The sequence below is a fragment of the Adelges cooleyi genome, unplaced genomic scaffold (genome assembly GCF_023614345.1).
Source record: "Adelges cooleyi isolate 19-005CV unplaced genomic scaffold, UGA_ACOO_1.1 ACOO_flye_CR_arks_rails_tigmint_CR_PRNA_108, whole genome shotgun sequence".
Lineage (NCBI taxonomy): Eukaryota > Metazoa > Arthropoda > Insecta > Hemiptera > Adelgidae > Adelges > Adelges cooleyi.
The window spans coordinates 3202756-3225557 of NW_026095761.1; the positions used below are offsets into that span (position 1 = coordinate 3202756).

General features: G+C 35.6%; 1 protein-coding gene across 1 annotated transcript in view; it reads left to right on the forward strand.

The window, feature by feature from the left end:
- The first annotated feature begins 1052 nt into the window (after positions 1 to 1052).
- The window catches only part of LOC126847462 (uncharacterized), a 46106-nt gene continuing 24356 nt past the window's right edge, over positions 1053 to 22802 (forward strand). Inside the window, exon 1 of the mRNA XM_050587702.1 lies at positions 1053 to 1422. The gene's annotated coding sequence lies outside the window, so the exon portion shown is untranslated. The remainder of the gene's footprint in view (positions 1423 to 22802) is intronic.

A 22802-nucleotide genomic window follows, 5' to 3' on the forward strand; every position in this document is an offset into this window, starting at 1 on the left:
ATGTCATTTAAATATTTGTGTAAAACTGTAAACCATGTAATTCAGAATTAAATACTTGTTACAGTTGTACGTTGTTTTTAGTAGAATTGTTTTATTTGTTTACTCGATTTCGTTCAGCCTTGTGTTGTAGGTATTTGTTTCTGTTTTCGCGATGGAAATAAATATTAAAATACTAACTATAACGATCGTGGTAAAAAGTATTTTTAATAATAAAAACCTTTCTATTAGTACCGGTGCCTTCAATTTATGTATTTATTAGCTTTATACCCATTCCCCGGATAGAAATGTTTTCTTTATTTCACTTTTTCAAGCTAAGATTTAGGTCTAAAAATTAGACCGAAGGTAGATCTAGAATGGAACATATTATAACATATAATGCAATTTTCTCAAAAATACTTTGTTTATCGCTTCTTGTACATACAGGGCGCTCATTTTACCGTGAATCACTCAATATCTCATAGGGTTTATAAAGATATAATTTTTTTTTTAGTGTTTTTATACAATACGATCTCAATTTTTCACAATGTTTTTTGTTTTTACCCCCTTCTAACTTAGTTTTTTCGTTAGCAATTTTTAAAACTTAAATGACAACGCATACATTTCATAAGCTTTATGAAATTGAGAATTATGTACTAAAAACGTTGACTGGTTGATAAGAGTTTAAAAGTTAGGATAGGATTGAGAAGTGCGCGCAGATAAAAATATACTACACTCCACCTTTCTTCCTGCCCTATACTCGAAACTTCAAAAATACTTATCCAAAACCAGTTATCGACCGGTGGAATTTTTTCAAGTACATTATTCTCAATTAAAAAAGTTAATTAAACGTATGCGGTACCATTTATGTGTTATTATTGGCGAAAACCACTACCGGTAATGTGCACACAGCAGCGGGGCCTGATATACATTATACACACATTATCACAGAGGTGTGCGCCAGACAGACGGTCGGCCTAGCCAGGTGAACCGGCGGCAAGCGTACCTATTATATTGTGTAAGGTGCGGGTGGGGGTCTGCGGTCGCGGGAGATACCTGTGACGAAGAGTCCACACGGTGCGCTTATAGTACGTTCGGCGATGTTGCGCTCATCGGATACGCGTTTTATGCAGTGCGGTGTGTGTGTGTGTTAGTTGTTCGTTCATTCGGCGGCACCGTGTACACAACAATAATAATAATAACAATATAGAAACCGATAAAAAAATTAAAAAAAAAAAACCACCCAGCGCGTGCTGGGCCGTCGCCGCCGTTACTGAAAATCAATTTTTTTTCGCTCCTTAAGACATTTTTTTTTTTTGGTTATTTTTCCTCAAACCTTAATAATATCATATTTGGACGACCGGTAAAAAAAAAATGCTCCGTCCCCGTCCGTGATCCCACGTGACGAAACGCCGAGAGATCCGAAGGATTACCCCTCCCCAAAAGGTAAGTTATTTTTCATTATTTTATGTATTTACAATATAGGTGCCCGAAAACAATAATAATATTACAATATACAGTGATCGAATGGATATATTTGATAAAGTTAAAGACTACTTCATATTGAAAGACTATACCATATTTTTGACATTTTTTACCACAACGCAAAACACAGCTAAATATTAAAAAAAAAATCCATAACGGACAGGGGGGTGACTATTTTGACGTTGTAGCTACCGTTAAGTATTTATACTTTTATAAAAGTATTTATATTAAAAAAAAAAAAATGTTGTCTTACTATGCCAATGCCTTAAAAATCCCTTTAAAAGGGCTCACCGTAGATATAGAGATATAGAGATATACGGTCTAAAGAGATCATCCAAAGGGGAAGGCAAAAACGTTAAACTTGTTAACGAGGACAGCTCATAGATAAATGTTTGTTCTGTTGAAATAATTACTAGAAAAAAATCGGTAAGTGGGACTCAATTGATTCGCGAAATGCGACACAAGCTTTGGGTTTGCTTGAAACAGTTATTGTATGGAAAATAGCTTTCAATGGATTTATTAATTAAAACAAAAAAAATATTTATATTTTTGAAATGTTTTGTTTTATTTTTGGACGAGAAAATATTTTTTAAAAATGTCCATAATACTTTTGATATCTAAATTCATATTTTACATTGCTGTTTAGGAACTATTTGGGTAAAATAAGTTTAAAAAATAAGCAATACTGTAAAAGTAAATAATACTGTTTAAAATAGGTTCATAAATGTTAAATTTACAAGGTTGATGCATAGTAGTCTCTTGATCCGGCCTTAGAAAATAGTTTTCCAAACCATTGAAATAGTCATTTAGTTTGGAAAAATATTCTTATTAAATTGGAAGCCTTAAGTCTTAAAAAAAAATTGTTTTCAAATTAACAATTTTAGGATAAAGTGCACTAATAAAAAAAAATGTATATATCATTAATTATAAACATTGACCCGGTCGGTAAAACATCATTTTTTTTGGAACATACATTGCTATAATTTGTAGCAGTATAACATATCGTGTTTTCCTTCCACCGTCGGGTTGTAATGTTACGGATATTGTCGGAGATATCATTAAACAACAACTAGTAATAACCAAATAATAAATGTAGTTAGCCTAGAAAAAACTATTATTAAAAACATAATAATAAGTTATAAGCTAATTCGTAGAAAAATATAGTCTACTTGATTAATTTCCACTTTTCGTTGTAGGTATATATTTAATATTTATGTTATATAATTACATACATTTTTTTGTGCATGATATAATTATGGAAAATCTAATAATTTATTTACTTATTTTGGAAAAATAACTCAATTCTTTGTGTTTTCCCAACGAAAATATTATCATTTAAAGATCTCCATAAGACAATATTATTTACTATTGCCATTTTCAATTGAAAACTATACGTTTGTTGCAATGTACCGTGAGTTTGATTTTTTACACAACTATAATATTGTACATAGTTCATTTATTTTGCAATGCAGTATAGGTATGGAAATAACTTATATTTGTATTAACATTATGCAATTCGAAAATGACCGGTTGAAGAAATTGAAAAATTTTACTTGGAAATAATAAATTATCATTGTACCTAATTGTAAGTTATAAAACGTTAAAAACTGATAACCTGATGCAGTTATGATCTTTACTTGAGTCTTTTAGAGTTTTTTTTTATTCCGCACGAAAAACGTGACTTATTACTATTTTATTTTTTTGTATGATTTTTATTTTCGCTAATTTCGGTCGCACACAAGTTATTGACCTCCTGAGTACGCTTTTAGCGGCGGGTACCGCGAGATCATCTTTACACGGTCCATTAAAGTCAACGTTAAAAAAAATCAAATAATATAAAAAGATGTCGAGTGCTACTTATGTACGACCAATGACGCACATTGACAAATCTGATATTTTTGCCGTACCCAAAATATGCTGCAAACCTATCAATTTTTATTCGTAAAGGTAGGAAGGGGGGGAGGATCTTAGTTTTGGTTTGGAGAAACAGTCTACTTCTGGCTTCTCGCTTGTAGACTTTTAATTTATTTTCATTTTTTTGTGAAGGCTTCGACATCAAAGGTTACCTATTACTCTGCTTTTATATGAGTATACTTGAGGCAGCCGATCATGATAATATTATTGTGTTTAATGGGAAAGGTTATCTCTGCACGAGTCCCATGTTGGTTTAGGTTCCAAGGTGATAAGGTGTTATCACTCATTAATATCGCTTCCTCTCTTCTTTCGATAACTGGGTGATTTTTTAAAAATGTTTGAACACATAGTTTGACTGTTCCGAGGTTGTTTAAGATGGGCAAAGTTAATGGTCCCGAGTTCTACCGTTTCTTGGAAGTGTTGTACCGAGATGTGTTTTCAACAGTACTAATGTACGATTGACTCGTTGTGTAAGACGGTTCGTTAAGAATATTCTATTTTTTTAAAATTGAAGCGTTTAATTGCTGCAAAATTCTGTCAGGACGATGGTATGCTTTCTGCGGTTGACACAAGTCTATACACTCGGCGCCTTTCGACCGCAGTAAATCCGCGATATAGTCACTGCCCCTCGTGCTGTGTCGATTGCGTTCGCCGAACCGATTACAAACAACATGTTGTTTTCTGTTGACAGTAGACTGAGAAGAAGACTTCTGGTCTTAGTATCTGTACCTGTTGTGTCTTGGCGGCGCGGACGCACGCTTCCGCCGCACATTAACAATGCTCGTTGCCGTCCGATAGCATATTTGTCTCGTGTAATTCCGAGTTTCCAAGTAAAATGAACCCCCCCCCCCACTCCCCCGTAAGCGCCGGTTAAGCTCGGGCCATATTATAGTCTCATCCCGGTCATATTATTATTACTATTACTATGGTCCGTAGGTAATCTCTTATTCTCACGGTGCCGCCGCCGCTTCCGAACCGTGCAATTATCTAATAACAGCCATTTACGTTTTATTGTCGCCGATGCCGCGCGCCACTACCTCTGTTGCGGGATGTCGGGTCGTGTCAAAAGGAAATAATAATAATAATAAAAATAAAGGAAAAAAAAAAAAAGCCCCAAGACACCACTACTGTACCCGGCAATAACGTGTATATAATAAGTAATAACGACAACTACAACGACACTAACACACGGTGATCATTACGTGCTACATACATACATACATATCTGTGCGACCGAAACGGATTTTAAGATATCCATCTTGGAGATTTAATGACAAAATGTAGTTGATGTAAACTGAAAATTCGAACCTCCGTCCGCCGTCGAATTGGAACAAGCAATTTGACTATAACGTTTTCCGTAGATTTCACCGTATTTTTAAAAACAATACTATTAAAGAGCCCGTCGATGGCAATTTCATGAACGGGACGTAGTTAACCCAATAAAACTATATAATCACATCGAATAATGAAATATAATATACTTTTGTGCTTGGAAAATAAAAACTAAGTCCCTTAGAAAATATTCACTGAAGATTGTACTAAAATTGAATTTCTTAAACCTCCTCTGAGTAATTAAATATGTAAATAACTGTTGAAAAATTAAATCGTTAATTGCAAGTTAAGAGACGGATATACTTTTGGACTTTAGTTGGAGGATGGAATTCTCGGATACATTTGACACTAAAATACGGTATTTCACAAACAGCTATATTCGATAAACTTTTATTTAAACGGCACCACTAATCAGTTTGGTCGCATAAACTAAATTAGTTTATTATTTTTAACTTAGATTTTTTTAGTTCAGCCCAAGTCGGATTCGATAAAACAACCGTCGACTATTATGTGAGCGCCATAGGTGTAGCCCAAGCCCAAGTGTACCTAATATTATTAAACTGATCATAGTTCATTGTCAATAGGCACCATCGAATGTGACCTCAGGAACACACGCGACACAATAATAATAACATAATAGTAGCTGTTATAAAACCATTAATTTAAAACGGCTTGCAGCCAGGTAAAACTCTCCCCCCATGCCCCCCTTATGCTGTCCAAGCTTATACAATAGCAGCCCGCGGTAAGTGTTCGCTGAACGAAAAATGATTGTAATAACTATGACGTGTAAAAATAGGTAACAAAAGTGTTTACCATTAATAATAATAATTCGTATGGTACATATTTTTTTTTAGTTTCGACGATCGGGCGATACGAATAAGAAATATGATGGAAATGCATTTTTTTAACATTTCTAATTTTTCTATACAAATTAGTTATTATGCACATGATTAGAACTCGTTGAAGTTGCTTCAAAGTTGCTAGTTTTAAGTAAAGCGCTTTAGACTTTTTCGGTTTACAATCAGCCATTTCCATAATGTCATTCATTATAATATGACTGTTAACAAAACGTAAAATATGCAATTTGTAAATCAACACAGTGCCAATAATTGATGTTTTGATGTCGATTCGACATATATCATAATATTGTTAATAAATAATAAATTATTATTTTTTAATAACTAAATATTTTTGTTACGACATATTTTCTTTAGAATATAATATTATCTCACATGACACTATTTTATTGGATGAGCCATTCGATACGACTTACATTAAATAAATTGAGCGCTACATTAAGGATGTAAAACGTCCTATATAGCTATATGAAATACATAATATTATAAAAAGGTCAAACATTTTCCCTTACGGTCGGTCGGTTCTGGATACCTTTGGACGAAAACCTTGGGGCGTGGTCCAAGGCCGAGGCGGTAAAGATTGTGGATTTCTGCTTGAATGAGACGTTCCAAAAATATGTCTAATAGGCGTGTATCGGTGTGTACCAACGACGTGTGTCATGTTTAAATTACCATACTAATGTGTATTATAACAGAACACTAGTTAGATGGACAGCTGTTGTAGAGCGAAATATTTAACGTCCGGACAATTAAGTGAAAACAATATCGACGTTTTTATCGCCTTGAAGTTATCAGCCAGTGCCGAATTAAGAGATTTATTGCCCCCCCCCTCAAGGCCTATATATATTGGGGCCCTTATTGTCAATTTTTTATTCATAAACAACAAATGAGGAAGTTTTGCCCCCTCGCATAGACTCTAGTACAACTGGATACATTGAAAAAATTGTGTAAAAACAAACAGAATACAAAAAAAAAAAATTCTACTTTAATTATTAATTAGTAAATGTCAATTTTTTTTATTAATTATTTGTAATAAAAAAATAATTGTCAATGGATTTCTAGACATTGTGGTGGCAAATCCGGTTAGTATCTTATCAGCTCAAGCTTTGAATAATCGAATTTTCTACGTTCAAAAGGGATAACAGCTGTTATAATGCGTTCGAGAACCGAATAAGAACGTTCTCCTGAACGATTTGTGAGTGCAGTAACTCAAAATCACAGTTAGGTTAGAACAAATATCATAGAAATATAATTTTTTTTTTATAAAGAAGAATATATTTTACATGATGAATCAACGGAATGTTTAATTATTACTATAAGTTAGGTTAGGTACGGTGGGCGAATTTTAAGATTTAACGGGGCACTATAAGGCAAAAGCCGAAAAATATGTATACATATTTTATAATTGAATAAAATAAAAATAACAGCCCCGATTTTTTCTTAAATGTTCACTATATTATAGTACTGTTGATCTCGGCGGCTTCTGGTCCGGTTTGCATGCGACGGGTTTGTCATCGAGTAGTTGAGTCATTTTGTTCATAAATATTTTTTTACAGCAAATACTTGAAATTTCGGCGAAAATGCGTCACGAGACGTCTAATTAAAATAAAAACGGCACCAGATTCCGGTTGAGTAGTTTTAAACTAGGAGTACATTAAATAATATTTAATGGCCGTTTTAACCTTACCCGTCTATCGGCTAGCCATGTCTCATTATCGGATTATTGACTTTTATTTGGTACATACACAATGTTTAATAATATTACTGTAATTAACTATCCGTTTTTGTCATGGATAATAATTAATTATCGTACTTCTTAGATTTGTATTAATTGTAATTTATAATATTGTTTTTGGTTAGTTTATCTCGTACGTCAACTGCCAAGAGTTTCCTATTGGAATGATTGACTGAAGTGAACATACCCAAAAATAGTTAAGTTGTTTTTCGATTATCAACATTTCCTCGTTTCTCAGAATTTGAAACGTCTTGGAAATTTGCACCTCGTTTTAATCCGGGAAATGGTAAAACATTAAATGCATCCCATAGAATACTGATACGTTTTTTTATGCTCTTTTCAGCACCACAAAGTATGGCAAGTGTTTTAATACAATTTAAAAAATATATATACTATTAAAAATCAAACCGCATACGTTGACAGTTTTACGACTTTCCAAAACTACTTAACGCCTCGATTTAAACTACTATTCAATACATAAATATATATAATGTGTGTGTGTGTACAACCGATGATTCGTGTATACAAGAGGGTATTGTTCGTGATTTGTTTTCACTACTGTCGTTATCAGGTGTGGTCGGTTTTATGAATTGACTGTGGTCACGGATGACATACAAATGGACACAATACTAATATTGTGTTACACGCCGGACACGGTCATAGTCTGAATGACGTCACGGCAAACGATCCAGGTTCCTTCGAAGATCCAGGCAATGTTTTTTATTCTTCTGTCAGCCCAAAAAAGTTCCTTCGGAGCTGGTACTAGTGGCCACAGGAATAATATTGTTATGTGTTTTCTATACACTGGTTGTAATATCTAGGTTTAGTTAAAACTCCTTAGAAAATGCTATCAGTTGATTCTAAAAATATTCTAATGACTCATCATTCTGTTTATGTTTTAAAGTTTTTTTTTTTTATAGCACTTTTAATCGTTCCTGGCGCTTTACTTAAAATTATTTCTTTACTTTGAAATATTTCACCTAAAATATTAATATATTTTAAAAATAAAACGGCTTACAAAAAAATTACTACTTTATAAGCTATTTAAAATTCCTTCTCTAACTTGAGTATCCGACATTTCTAGAATAGAACCAAAATAGTGTTTTACTATATCACTCAGTTCCTGGAACCACCTATGTATATCAAGTGGTATTGTTTGAAGACCCAAGTCCATAACTAACGGTAGATACAAAGTATGTATTTCCGACCATCGACGACGACGTTGTGCGTTTCGAAAAGGGCAAATTACTTACAGTAATTTCTACGATAATCACCGGTACCTATTGATTGATTTTTATTTTGCTATCCACGACTAGATTGGATCATCAATATTATAACGTATTATTATCTAATAACGCCGCGTGGGTCTTATACCCAAGTGCGGTCCTCTATCGGTACAAGACCGGATTAACGGTGGCGACGTACCTATATACAGCGTATACAAGATGTAGTAGTAGGAGTATGGCTATAGTATGTATGTACAACAACGTCGAACAGTATATTATTATTATTATTACGGTATATATTATATTAGTGCGGTATAGTAGCGGGTATAATATTATAACAGGGCCGATGAACCGCGAGTTGTTTGAACTTTGATCTTTGCCCCATGCTAGCAATATTGTTGTTGTTGTTATTATTATTACTTATATATACTCAGGCCCGTTCGCAGGAGAGGACCGTGTGCGCCTTGACCGTATGACGACGTTCTGCGAGAGAGAGAGACAGAGAGAAAAATATAAAAAAACTTTAAAAAAAAAAAAAAAAGGTGCACGTAATCCTACCGCCGTTGTATGTGTGTATGTATGCGTGTGTGTGGAAAGGGAGATAAAGTATCTGGTTAGATAATGCTAAATCAACCGGTCCCGACCATGTTTGGTCACACCGCCAACTGGTACCCGGCGCACGCATTTAATATTTATATTATTATTACTATAAAGGACAACCGCTATAATATTTTATTTGGTACGCGCGTTCTTGTCTATTATATCATGTGGGTTTTTATTTCTCGGCCGACGCACGATCCAAAAACCCGTGACCGGTATTACTTAATTTCGACGATTCCACCTCGAGCTGATCGACCAAAAGTTCCAACTTGCAACTACACCACCTGTGTCATGTGTGTGTACACGTTACCATTGCCATTGTGTGTCCGTCTGACGATGATAACGATTCGGTCGGTTTAAATTATTCCACCACCGTGCGACTCGAATACACACACACACACACACACACACTTTTTATACACTAGCCGCGATAGAGACACATTCACACGGTTGTTACCGGCAGCATCAGCAGCAGTGCCGACATCATCATTTAGAATAAAGCCGCATGCACAATGTTACGTTGTCATCCCTATGTCTGTAAACCAGCGTTAGTTAAAGATTCCATCAACGGCTCCGAGCTCGGCCGGCGACAGCGGGCACGTCCACGGATCAGATCTCCTATAAGTGTCAGTTTCGCCGGGTCTCGTTTGTTCGGATGACTCCGTGTAAATCCGTGGCGGCCGTCATTACCGATGGTGATTCTGATATAATTACTATCGTGTCCAACGCTCTTTCCCGCGGCGTAGGACAACAGTAATAATTAACGGCACCGCCAGTATTTGTGACTGACCGAAGCCCGGTCGGGTCAAACCGTTTACACTCGTATGCCTGCTCTGTCTCACGAGAGAACGGTTAGGCGCGCAGAAACCAATACGCAGTGCCGGTTTCCGCACATGTACCGTTCAGTAGCCAATCAAAAGTGACCACAAAGTCGGTAGCCAATCAAAACTGAGCAACAAGTCGGTAGCCAATCAAAACTGAGCAACAAGTCAGTAGCCAATCAAAAGTGACCAATTCGCTGCATCTCTACACCCCCCATCTACAAACGGCTACTACGCTCAGTCACTTCTATTTTATGGCTACGGTCTTCAGGTTGTGGTAATGTTTGCCGTTATGCTAGAGTGATAGCACAGACCTTTGCTTCGGAGGACGACTCCGGGTGTAAGATTCGGTGAAATGGACTCGTTTTCACGACCTTGGACGTGCAGGTTAGCCCGGGCACACACAAATCACAATGGGGAAGTTGGCGCATGTGTACCGAGTTATGGTAATCGAGGATCATGCGTACAAATCGTGCCATTACACCCGGCGACCGCGGCCGGAAACACCGTTGGAGAACCGCGCCATGCCGTAGCATCATCTTATAGGTGCATGCTAGCACATCTTTGCCGGCACCGACGACTGTCAGACTACTTGGCAGACGGGTCGCCGCTGAGGACAAACGGGTCTCTGGCGTGGTAAAAATGTAATATAATAACCGTGAATAAATTAACTACCGAGAGATAACTATGCGCTCATAAGCGACGGCATGACTTTGCGGTTCGTGGCTTTGTCAATTAGAATAGAAACATCTGCGACGACCGCATCACACATAACGGGACGTGCCACCGCGATTACAAATTTTACAATCCGTATATGCGCTGAAATGATTACTTAACGCCCGTGAAGATGTCGACAAAGTACAAACAGCGGCTTGGATCCAGGAAGAAGACTAAGGAAGTTCGAGCTCTCACAAATTTCCAGAGTAAAAGAATCTTCAATTGAGGACTATGCCGAAGACATAGTCAGCCATTTATACTTCTTAGCCCCTATTACCATTTTCTATAATAATCTTATCAATTCCCTGATAACACAAAATCGCCTTTTAATGACAAATGTGATCCACATTTGCAGCCAATCTAATTGCCAGCTTTTTGGCATACGACACACTGCCTTTTGTGATCATACTATATATTGACTTTAAGCACTGCTTCTTCGGATTTTTTTTTTTGTTATACCGCCTGACTTGCAAACATTCTTAATTCATCAGTTTCCGTCAATTGCAATTGAATGCTCGAATATAGTCGTAAGTGGTCAGTAAGACTTCCCGATGTACCATAAAACGGTAAGTGTGGCCTTGTGGTCTTTCGATGCGCGACTTAAGCCCATCGGCGATGATGGCCTTTCGATACCCAAATCAAATCGACGTTAAGTCAAGGCTGAGAACGTCGGCTGGTACAATGGTATTCCGGTCGAAGACGGCCATCGCACGTTTCAGGGTCAACCCTTTATACGAGGCTCGGTCGTCGTCGGTTAATTGCATATACGGATTGAATCAGCTTTGGAGATTGATATTATTTTATTATTTTTTCATAGGACTTTTTTACGTGCGCACATTGTACGCAAAACCTAGTAGGAAGTCTGCCGGGGACGGACGGACGCGTCAAGGATACTACGATATTATATAGGCGCACACACACGAACCGTCGTTCCATTGTTGTGTGCTGGGAAAACAAGAGACGCGACGGCACGTGATAATTTCCTTACACGCTGGAAACGACCAAAATCGGAAAACGAGTTTAGAATAGAAGCGGGAAAAAAATTGTTTTGATAAATAATAATAATGATAAAAAAAACACATCTAATGACGCGAGAACAATATTCCACGCAAGCATATTATCTTATTATTATTAGCAGCCGTTGATGGACGGCTGTCTTTTCTGCTTGCAGCACCTACTACTGGCCACTACTGGTAACTACATAACGTGCCGGATAATCATCCCGGTATACCAATATAATATTATTATCCATATGATACTGTGGCAATCGACACAATAGCGCATCACGACGTGCACAACCCATCTTCGAGCTGGGAGGCCGCAAACGCCTCGAGAGTACAATATCAATATAACCTATGCTTGTGCTTACATTATGCTTTATCGGTCTCGTTAATCGGCGACGACTATTGTTTTTTTTTTTTTCAGTCAAAATGTGATTGTCTTCTGCCGGCGACTATAACGCCCCGTTGAGCTCTTCCACACGCCAACAGCTTAACGAGCCGACAACAACAACGGTAACGGCAAAGATAGTTGGATAACATAATGTATATATGATATCGCCTCGGACCGGAGACAGTGTGTTTTTTCTTGCATAATTAATCCGCTGTATTGTATCGATCACGAATAATAGTACAATATCTTACACAGCAACAAGCCGACCGCGGTGGGATACGCGAATCATTAGGCCGGATGTACTGATTCTACAATTGTATAATTTTTGAATACCTACGACTGTCGGTACGAATGACAAGCCTCGAGAAGTATCATAGTGTTATGGTTGTTTTTAATCTACCGGCTAATTAATTTGATCCTGGGGTTTTTATTTTTCCATATCAAAAGCGCCGACCGACGGGAATGCGCGGCGCAACAAACGCGAAAATACTAATTAACAACAGCTACCACCGCGCCCGGGTTAGATGAAAACAAAACAATCCTGTGAAAAAAAAAACCAAAATTAATTCGGTAAAGTGAGATCGGGGCATTTTGAGGGGGGGGGGGGGGTGTATGTCACAGGTCAGGCGATGAAAACACATTTAAATAAACGGTTCGACGCGAATCCATATTGAAAAGGTTGAAATATAATTATCGATAAAACCGTTGCATTCGCAATGACAGTAATGTACTCGTGAAAATGTATTTTTTGGTATTGGGGTGGATACGATTAGGGTTGATCGGAAGTTGTACATATATATTATAGCCCCACACCACAGATCTACCTCCACTCAAGAAATTAGTCACATTATTTTCAAAACCAATACCTTCTCAGCAGCGATGGCGACGATCGTCGGTCGAGGTTTTTGGATTTCAAAAAAAAAAAACGTTTAAAATGTTTTTTTATGATTTTCACTAACGATTTACATATTTTTAAAAAAGGGTCGCCCCCGGGCAGAAACGTTCACTTTTACCGGTCGTGTGCCGATTCAGAGCGATACCTTGTAAGGAACAACACTCGTGCACGTAGCAAAGAGTCGTCACGTCACTATTAACCGACCACTGTGTATGTACATGCAGTTATTGCGGTACCTAAACGGTATGGCAACTTGTAAATGTGTAATAACACTAATATTGGGAAACTGCAAATTGAAGCCAAGTGGAAAGGAAAATCGCACTCGGTGTGAATCGTCAAGGCTGGCCAAGTCAATGATTCGTAACACCAAACACCACAGATCCTCGGGCCTAAAACGTACCGGTGTTTAAATGAAAATAATACCATTTTGGTTTTAAACAAGACAATATGTAAGATGTTACTTGACTAATCGTATGCATGTCTGTTCAGTATTAGAACGGTCAAGTATGATTTCCTGTTTACAACCGATACTGAACTTGTAAAAAAGAAAAAGTTAATAAAAAACGTTTTAAAATCAAGTTATGCTTTTTGGAACGATACAAACGTTTAGTTCCTTGAACTTTATTTTATATCGTTTCAAAAAAGAATAACTTAAAAATGTTTTTTTACAAGTTAAAAATTAACTAGTAAGCTGTTAAAACCGTTATTTGCGTTTTAACCGGCTTCAGTGGTAAATTTTGGCTTGAAAACGTTTTGAATATCTGTAATTTATTAAGTTTTAAATTATTTCAAGGTCGATTGAATATTTTGTTGACTCGAGTGACATTTCTTAATTTACCCGACTAAAAAAATACTGAAGAAATCAAGTATATAGTCCACAACCGACATTCAATCTCAGTAGAATACTGCATACTCGTTTTTTATTATGATGTTATATATGTATATATATATATATATTTTTTTTGTAAAAAAACAAATCAATACATAATTAACGATCGGGTCAAACCAGATATCGTCAAGGCAAGTTTAGCTACAGTCATCGGCTGTAAGTGAACCGTTTTTGTCAAATATATTTTGCATTAATTTTTTTTGTCGGAATTGCAGTTGTATAACCGCCGAGTGTTTTACACAGACTCCAAACAAAAATATATATTATATTTATATATAGGTAAATGCCGTTGCAATGTAAATCCGTGCGGTTTCGACGTTTTGACAAGAAATAAGGCGAGTTTTATGGAATAAAAAAACCACACCGAGTTTGTGAAACTACACACAATTGTATTGTAAATATCGTACCACGGATCAGTACCTCTGGTCTGGTTATTCAACTGCACACAGTAATATTTTCTTTGCTTTCTTCGGCGCGATTAAAATTAAAATGGAAACTCTGTCGACGACAATGTACGTTTATATTATTTCCCCTACCCCTAGCATTAATTTTCCGAGTCAACGTTTTAAGTGCGTTTGGTCGGAGCACAAAATATAATAACATATACAGGAAAAAACCGTATGATAATTTCCACCAGGTATTATACATGTGTGTGTGTACATCTCTTATAGGTACAAATAAATATCGTCGGTTTGTCGTTGACGTTTTTTTTTTTTTTTTTATCGACGGACGTTGTATCAATAAAAAAAAAAGCAACAACATAAATGTAATAAAAAAGCGAAATAAGAAGAAGATTCCAGACGCGGGTATCCAATTTGTATGCACCGTTGCACTCCGCGGTATGCACCCCCGGCCAGACACCAAGGTTGCATAATGTCGGTTGTTTGGTATAAAATATTGCCTAGTTCGCCCGGTGCGGAAAGCTTGAAAAACCGGTGACAGTCTTCTTCCACAAGAGCCGACCGGTCGTTAGGTAAGGGCACGTGGAATTCGGTCATTGCGGTCTCAAGGCGTGTGTGCTGGCAAAGCGACGTCGTCGACACTACCATGCAATAATAATAATAAAGAACCCATTTCATTTGCACCGACCCTGTAGTTGTATCTCTATGTAGTCGACTTGTAGCTGTTGATCAGCTTAAAAAAAAAAAACCTTTACAGTACACTACTTAAGTAGTAATTCACAATCGAACAAACCGGTCGAATTGAATTTTAATGCAAATGTTTTGGAGAGTTGAACGCACCAAGACATTAGTGTCGTGTCAAAGATCCAAGTGTCAGAACTAACCGCGATAGATTTCCGTAGAGTTGGTCTAGGCTTGTGATTTCCTATCACTGCTTTCGAACTCGAAACATTAAAATTATTTAAATTACCAAACACCTGCGCGTTAATTGAATTCTTATCTTTACCATCGACAAACGTTGTTAACTATATTATGTTTCGGTAGTGATTCCGGCTCGCTGGTAATTATTACGTGATTTTATTATAAGAAAAAAAACTCTGTTGTTTTTTATGGCAGAGAAAATTCTTTCAAGATAATCTCGTCGGCGTTTCCAATGCAATGTAGGATATTTCATGTATTCATTTACCGAGTATAATGTTAAAAACTAATCGTATGAATAAATTAATAAACCACCACAATTTTATGGTTACCTGTCCAATTATTCGAAACGTAATTGAAAGAATATATTTGCCAAAAACTGTATGCAGGGACAAGTTGTGATATACTGATAATAAAATTATGCAAATCCACAATCGCAGGGTAAGATAATATTTGTCTGTGTCCCAAAAAAATTAAAACGCTAGCCAAGTAGGGCACGACATGTAGTCTTCCTTGATTTTTAATTTTTGGAGAACTATTATTTATGAAACTATCTTTTATTATTAAGCGATTAATTGAAAAAGTATGAAAATTTAGGGGCAGGAGAAATGTTTTTTTATGGTGTACAACTTTAAAGCTCTGTAGTCAATGAACTATATCAGATTAAGTCCAAAAAACAGTTTCAGTGAACTTCTACATGTCAAGGAGATTGTAATAAGTCTCTAAATAACAAAATACATTCATCGATTTCAGAATAATAATAGGTTTTTAATTATTTAATTTTTATCGTGTATTTGATTGACAAGATCTTTCTAATGAACTTAGAATCGACTTTTTATCTCTTATGAGAAACTGAAGAATGAAACGTTTATATTAAGATGTAACACGCAGACTTTTTATTAATTGAAATCATATTATACCGCATGGGTGTGAAATTCGATCTACCTGTATATTATTTTATATACAAAGCTAAGACAAATTATATCATGCGATCTCACTATTATTGTGTAGCGTTTTCTTTATTTCTCAACTCACAACAAGCTCTTAAACAGTTTTTATTCATTTAAATTACCATAAAATTACTTCATTAATTTTTAATTAAATCAAGAAAGTAAAATGTTATCTAGGTACAGCTGTAGTAAGTATATATAATAGCATTTGTGTTAAGCGAGGTCGACGGTTTTGAACGAGTTGAATTTTGTATAACTTGTTATGCGACCGTCCGGTAAAGCTTGTAATTTTTTTCTGTTCTTCAATTTATTTGCTTAGTAATTAAATTAAAGTAAACATCACCGTGCGGTTGGGTACAATGCGACTTAAATTATGTTGTACAATAGTATTATTGCTGCTTGCTCGGACACTGGCCGGCCAAAGGAATGCGTTTTACGACTGACGGTACGCTAATAAGACTTTATGGGCTCAGTTCTCGGTCGAACCATTGTTGCGGGATGTCTAATTATTTAGACAAGCGGGAATAATAGAATTTATGCGCGTTTTGTATGAAACCGAATCACTTGGACAACAAATGCGAGACATTTGGAAATTATTATTATTATTATTATTATTATAAACGCCGAGGAACGAGAAGTTTTTCAAATAATAATATGTATTGTAATCGAATTAGAGTTGCTCGAACGATCGACTTCCTTGGTCGGTGTGTTTATATTCGTTTGGAAATCGGACAGATTGGCGACAGAAAAACTCACAGAGAAACTACCACGTTACTCAGACCGAAAAACTTATTTATTTCTATGTAAAATTCCAAAGGATTAACCAGACCGTAACCGCGGGCGATTCGGTGCCAGCATTATAGGTACCATTATTATAATTTTGCATAGTCTGTTTCGCTGAAGAAATAACCAGACTTTTCTGGATGACATCGAGGGCCGGATGGGCTTTATTGTAACAGTATACACACACACGGTATACAGGTGGTTTGATGACCTCAGAGGTCTGCGATTTTGCCCAAACGCCGCGTAGGCCGCGGACGACGCCGTCGAGAGATCCGCAAGGATTTCTCGACCTACGCCTTAAGTGTGTGTTTGTGTGTGCTATCCTCTTCTAATACATTATTATTGTTATTACATTCTAATATATGTAATATCATTCGCACAGTCGTTTAGCATAACACGAGCCCACGCACGGTACGCCTCCTGTTCGCCGTTCCCGCCTCCGCGTCGCGATAATAATTATTGTATTATATTAAAAAAAAAACTGTATATATAATCTATATATATATATATATATATTGTACACTGCCAAACGGACCATGTGGGTAGCGTCCGGCCAAACACCAGCACGTTTAACATGCGGGACGATAATGGGTGTATGCGAATTTCCGATGGGCGTTGTTTTATAATAATATGCAATTTTCTTTTGGTCCAGAGTTGAATTAATATTCTGTCCTAGCGAGCTAAAAATTTTAGTTAAAAAAATGAATACCATAAAAACATCTATTTTTTATTAGCAGTTGAACAAGCGGACGGATATGCGGTTAATGACAACGTTTGATGGTAATAATTATTTTAAGGCGGCCAACGCTTAGTCGTGATGAATTAGGCAAAAGCAAAGACGTTTATATCGTTATCAAACCTCAATAGGGAATTTTCCACTATCAACCGACTCCGGAACGCATAATTATTGCAGTTAATCCATACATGGTCTCTATCGAAAACAAAACTCAAGTGTGAGAAGTTATTTTTTACATACATGTCCATATACAATACACTGATTGGATAGATGTTAATTATATACATTATGTGAGTGCGGTCGAACAATGACTCGGCGGAGAGTTTGCCAGATTAGTTAATGGAGTAGGACGCCCGCGTCGAAGCGCTTATGTACCTGACAGTGATGGATAACCGCTTTGGCTAAAGGGCAATGCCCCGTTTGGTTGGAGACTTGAATGGGCCGCTTCGAAGGGATCGACTTTGGTTATTGATTAATAAAAAATAAACGGTACCGTGTGTACCGTTCAGAACTCGGCTTGAAACAATTTATATAGTTGGTTTAGCATACATAGAGTTACTAATAACATGATGTATTAATTTTATTTCAGTGTTTACATAATAGTTTGTTCGATAACTCTTGAACAAAGCTGTTATCGGTGATCTATAAATTTTAGTGAATAATGTGTTGCACCTGAAACTTGACAAGCAATTGTGCAAACTCTGTGTGTTTGAAAAAAAAATTGAAAAGCAAATCTGATTTGAACGGGTTGTATTAAAATCACGAGCAAATGAATGTTACACAAATTCCTGACTATCTCTTCCTAGTATAGAATTAGTTATAGATATAGTTTTCAAGATTACTATACAGGCGACCTCCAGAGAGACCGTTCTCGACTGTTTGAGTGTGCAAAAAACTAAAAATGTGTTGGAAATAGGATTTAGTCTGAAAAAAAGCTGTTTTGCACGCTTAAACAACGTCGTTAATCGGATGGTCGTTTAATATTTTCTTGGACGTCATTTGAGAAATATTCCATTCGACCCACTCGAGTCAAGGTGTGACCAAATGGTCGAGTAGTGTTTTTTCTTTCCTATTTTTTTTTTTTTTTGCATGGCGCCCAGTCCACGTCAGTGGCCAAATACGGTAGGTTTGTTGGTAATAATAATTGAGAAAATATATTTTAAAAAAAATTGACTCTGGATGAACCGAGTACGGGCAGCCGCATCGTTATCGAAACGATAATAATAACGTAAATAAAAAAAAATTGTGTAATAATAATAATTATTATTTTTTATTTTATAGTACAATAACCACTGTTTGCAACAGATGGTCGCGGTTAATGTGTAAATATGTAATCCGGTGTTTTTTTCCCCATCGTATATCATTTACATTGATCGAGGAATATACAATGATATTTATGTATGATTTATTGAATTACTGTAGCTGGTATTACCATAATATAGATTAATGGATGAGTCATCTTAATCTTTCCACGAAAAATATACCATACTATATTTGCCAGTGTGGTAATTTTGGTAGCCCATATCATATTTTACCGTACATTTTAATCTCTAACCATAGCATTGATTCATTAAGGACAGTCATTCGTTTTCTCTTGAAATAATTGCAGTTCTTCTTTTTTTTGAGACATTTTGGTTTGTTGTTTTACAATAACGATAATTTATACTTTGTTTTATAATTTTGAGTATTTTTAGAGGAATATATTAAATACTTTTTTAAACTTAAACTGTTACCTATTCATTTAAAAAAATCGTTTGAATAATTCGCTGAAAATGTTGACTAGTCGTTATCCAGTTTTGGATAATTCATCTTAAAGTTTAAACATAATTTTCCAAAACATTTAAACAACCAGAATGTTCAGCAAATTATTCTTAGTTTAAAAAGATAATTAAATATCATGTAGGTTAGGTTTCCAAAGTAAATATTTAGTAAAATTTTAAATATTGTAAAAAAAAACAAAGTGTCTCCAAAAAGATAAACTTCAAAATTGCCACACAATTTCAAGAGAAAATTAATGTCTTCTCCTGAACTAAGGACACCCTTGTATGTAGATTTTATTTTGTTTATTGGCTGGGTACGTACGGTTGTTTTAGGTAAGATTAGGTTAAGTTAAAACGGTAGCTGTTACTTAAGCAACGACGTTCGTGCGTCGTCCGCGGAAGTAAACAAACAATGGGCAACGATTTTTAATCCGCATTCGTTTGTATTCAAATCGAAGAAAACTACAACAACAACAAAAACAAACTCGGTATACCGTTCGGTGTTAAGGAAGACCAGCCTGTTGCATAAGTAGGTCGTTGCAATTAGCAATAGAACGGCGACGACGACGACAACGGTACGGCTGTGCTGGTCATAGTGGGAAAAGTGAAAGTGAAACAAAAGGATGAAGATAGATAACACACATACAAGTTACACGCAGTTGTATTTTCTGTGTTTTAATCGCGTCCTTGAACGACGGCCGTTTTGTGTATGAATAAAAAATATAATCTTCGGTCCGTTATAATTGACCCAAAATACACACACACACACACAAACTACTCGACTGCTATTAAGCCTAAGACAGTAAGAAAGATAACCGTCGTGTTTTGGTATCGACGCCGACATCAGAAACGATTAGGTTTCAATTATTTTAAAGGTTTCAATCCGAAATCTCTTTACAATTATGTGTAATTGATTACAAAATACATTATTTTTTTGGCTACATACTATCTAAACGGTTGGGTTCTTAGATTTATTTCAGTGTAGTAAAAACAGCACCTTCTCGTTATGTTATAAAACATAATTAAGAATCGGATATAAACAATTTTGTAGTAATTGACAAAAAAAGAACATTCGAGAGACCTGTAAAATGGCAGAACTTCCTTTCAATTAATTTACCTAATGTTCAATTTACTTGTTGCACCAATATTTTATTGTTACTGTATAAATATATAAGCTGAATACAAAATGTGCAGTGTATGTTATCGCCAGTTTGTATGTACATATTGTATATAAGAAGTTAGAACTGTCCTTGAATTCTCAGACCAAATAAATATTTCCCCTTCGTTTTCTACAAGAAATCTAGATAATAAAATATGTTGTTAGTTCAGTATTAACCTTAATACATTTTAACCTAATAACCTTTAAACAAATATGCAACTATAATACTGAATCACATTATGAACGTCCATTAGACAACCTGACTAGATTATTTGTATAAATATTTTTTCTTAACTTACACTATATTATATTTTAATTAGGTTAATTAAAGCGAATTTTTTTATTATTTCAAGCTCAAACTGTATAATTTATTAATATTATATTTATTAGTATAGCGATGAGCATTTTTTTAGTATATTCAATTTTTTCGCTAATATATTACACAATGTACAGTTCGGTAATATTATTGTTTTATAACAAATACATACAATTAATTATACAGAAAAAACACCTAAACTTTACACAAAAGTATAGGTACAGCTTTACCGAAAAATTCGGTACAAAATGGTTTTATAGATTTAAAAAAAAAATTGCCATGGTGCACTAAAAACATTCTCCCCGTTTGTACATAATAATGTTACATACAGCGCAATGACTTAGCCAACAATTTCATAACTTGGAAATTAATATTAATATACTCGGTGAAAAATTGTTACACTGTGAATCATTTAGTGTTGCACAATGATACACATTTTTATACTCTTTTTGTTCTACCTATATGCTCTTACGGGTTTAGCCGGCTTGTCGACTTGTGCGTTAAAATGTAGTCCACATAGGTAAACATTGCATGCGCTCGTTGGTCGGTTAAAGGTTTCGCCATAATATCCCATGCGTAATACCTAGAAGGAAAAAAAACAATCTAATTAATGAACTGTCGTTAAAAAAATAGCACCGGTTGCGTTAGACTATATTAAACCCAATCGTGTTATTATATTGCTCACTATTAACCTCATATTATGACCCTACAAAGAATAATATTCAATTGAAACTTCATTTATAAATATTATAACAGGAATAATATATAATTCCTATTTATAAATTGAATAGGAAATAAGCAGTTTTCTTTATATTTTCCTAAAATTTGAGTGTAGTGGAATATTATCATTTTTCCACTCGGCCGTTCAACGTAATCAATTTTTTAAAAACATTTATTCAGAAAATTATGCAATTTAAACAGGGTTTTTTTTTACAGTAAGCATAAGTGATGTAAATTAGAAAAATAAAAATAAAATATAAGTTTGCTCGAAGACTCGATTGGAGAAGTCGCCCAATGACGGTATTTTTTGTCTTTATGTTATTAATTGTATAATATACTTACGTTTGCTTACTGAGATCTTAAGAAGTCTATCGGTCAACTGTGCTCGAGTCATCTTGGATGGTCTCCGGAGAGATTGGAAGAGGATAGATATAAACCAAAGTGTCACCAAAAAGAAAAACCTGCAAAATCGCCATTGTTAGTATTGTAAAAAGAATAATGTTAAAAAGTACAATATCTTCTTAGGTGTTGACTGGATTAACCGCAATCGCCCTGTATGTGGCCACCGATGGTTCTGATTTGCATTTTTTTTTTTAAAATCTGATATTGTGTAACCGAATTTAATATTTTTTGTAATACTAACGGCATCGACCTACCCACCGGGCAGGGAATGTGTGTGTGTGGGAATAAAATACACTGTTGCGGCGGCGGCTACGGCGACGATGCCCTCGTGGGCCCGGTGGGTCGACCTCGGAATTGCCTACCATATGGCGGCAAGGGTATCAAAAAACGCGTGCACACCACACTGTATATTGTACTTAGGCTACCATTATTATTGTTGTCCAAAACCGTGTCACCCGGCCGCCAGCACTTCCCGTATTTTCGAATGTACCATAATAATACCTATATAACATGTGCACCTTTATTATTGGTAATAATAGATAGTACATAATATAATAAAATATAGTCCAAACAATGCGGTCACAACAATTTGTCGACAAAGCTTATAGTGTTGACAACATCAATAATAATTAATAATAATAAACTATTATATTATTTTAATCGACACGAAGGACTGTTGTCTGTATGACTGCAATAAACAGACAGTGTGTAGGCCTTCTGCGTGGACGGTGGTTGATCTAGAAATCGACCAGATACTGGATTACCCTGTACACGGAAAATAATATACAGTTGGACCAACTAAAATTATGGATAATGTT